Source organism: Branchiostoma belcheri, unplaced genomic scaffold, assembly GCF_001625305.1.
Source record: "Branchiostoma belcheri isolate BF01 breed outbred unplaced genomic scaffold, Haploidv18h27 scaffold120, whole genome shotgun sequence".
In the NCBI taxonomy this organism is placed as follows: Eukaryota; Metazoa; Chordata; class Leptocardii; order Amphioxiformes; family Branchiostomatidae; genus Branchiostoma; species Branchiostoma belcheri.
This window is the reverse complement of record NW_017802603.1, coordinates 954465-956538: the sequence shown is the minus strand read 5'-3', so window position 1 is coordinate 956538 and position 2074 is coordinate 954465. Positions and strand designations below refer to the sequence as shown.

At 39.4% G+C, this 2074-nt stretch overlaps 1 long non-coding RNA gene across 1 annotated transcript; it reads right to left on the bottom strand.

The window, feature by feature from the left end:
• Window positions 1–557: 557 nt before the first annotated feature.
• LOC109462926 lies at window positions 558–1905 on the bottom strand. Its single transcript, XR_002139787.1, has 3 exons — window positions 1835–1905; window positions 878–1000; window positions 558–663 (listed from the first exon to the last, which is right to left on the bottom strand). It is a non-coding gene; the product is annotated as an uncharacterized LOC109462926 (long non-coding RNA).
• Between the last annotated feature and the right edge of the window lie 169 nt (window positions 1906–2074).

The window sequence follows — 2074 nt, the reverse complement described above, 5'->3', positions numbered from 1 at the left end:
TTAGAGACATTGTGTCATACTCTTGTACCAGGGGTGGGCAGGGACATTTCGGACGGTCAGGTGCATTCCCTATGGTGATCACTGCATCGTTTGTCTGAGACTGAGCTTGTTGGTGGGAAAGAGTACTGCCAGCTGGCACATCGCCAACCTTTGATTTAACTATGCCCGGCCAATTTTGTGGAAGAAGCTGAAGAATTTGAGGCTGTTCATGTTGTGGTGACATCTGATGAGCCAGCGAGGATGCAAAGTTTTGTGATGCTTCCACTAAGCTGCCACGCACAGGGTTGTACTCGGTTGATGTTATTCCTGAAAATGACATAAATGTTGGACTTAAGTGGTACATGGTTATATATCAATGTGTATGGACACCTTGTTGCTTAAAACTTCAAGCATGTTACATTGATATGATAAATCATGTCAAATAACTTTAAAGTACTACCAAAAACAAAGTTACGGAGAAGTTGATGCACACAATTATCAGGAAGAAAACATCAAATTACCTGTAACAGTTCTACGTTTTTTTGGGGGTTGTTCGCACAACTTGGGGACATCAGTCTTTACGAGTCTCATCTTTGAGATGGCAGCGGGCTTCACACCTCGTGTGCGGGGAGGGATGTGCCACTGCTGTGGTGCTGACGTCTTGGATGCTATGGGGGGAACACGCTGTTTGGGTAAAATTGAGGTAAATTAATCCAACTTTAAGCAGTAGGTTTCAGGAGAATGTTTCAGATCCATGCAAGATACATTCATATTTCTTATTCCAATCAATAGTAACCAAACTGCTGCATATCTATACTTCCTCTCACTAGTATATCACTGACAGACTATGTTGTAAGACAGTGTCAGCCATTACCCATTTCAATTTAGAAACACTCACTTCTAATCCAAGGTTCTGGAAATGTGCCAGCTGGTACAGCAATGCTACACTATGATTGCATGTCCCTTTCCCAGCTGTACAGGAACACGCACAGTCAACCTCCAGGTCACTGGAGATGGTCATCTGGACAGGAAGAGAAGACATAAAGTACATGTACATGTACTCAAATATCTATACTATTTTTTTCAACAAAACAAATATTGACGAATGAGTGTAAATAAATTGAAAACTGTTGTTAAGTTCATTTTGCGAAGTATTGATATATATTTACACTTCAATGGGCCTGGATTGGCCAACTGATGAGTGACCAGTTACCAGTGTCAACCCGACTAATAATAATATTCATTATCATATAGCCGGACGGCGTGGACCAATCAGAGGCCCGGATACCCGTGCTGTTATTTCCCGATAACAGCACATGTGGTGTTATGGCGGAATAACAGCACATGTCGTGTTATGGCTGATACCATTATGTTATAGGGTATAGGGGCATGCGACTCTTTCTGTAAACCTTTGTAGCATTTTTCTGTCCAATAAACTTTTTTGTTTAGCTTCATTTAAACTACAATTTGCATTAAATGAAATTATCCATATTTGTTTTAAAGCGTATAATATATTCGAATGTATTTTTATGTATGTATATATATTAAAGCTGTTGTATTTCAAACAGGAATTGTGTTGATTGACAGTTTGGATAGGCTATATGATAATAATTTTAATGCACTGCCTTTTCCTCGTTGTATATGGTATCATAACTGCATGGGCAGCTGCCATAACCACCTCATAAACCACCTCGTTCGCTTCGCTCACACGGTGGTTTATTCGGTGGTTATGGCAGCTGCTCATGCAGTTATGACACCATATACAACTCGGGGCAGTGCATTAACCCTTTATTAAATATGGTATACTTAGATAGCTCTATAGAAAAACAAACTGTAATATTATTAATCACCTTACCTATAACATTGCATAAGTTGTTTGAACCAGCTGCAGAAAACGGTAACACAACTGCAGGAACACAACCTTAAACAAAAAATAAACAAGAAACAATCATTAAACAGGAACATAGCGAGGGGGGGGGGGGTTANGAAAAACAACCTTAACACAACAATTATAAGATTTCAACCTTCTTGACACAAACAATTCCATAAGATTTCCAACTATGAATTATCAAACATGTCAACGTATTACCGCCAT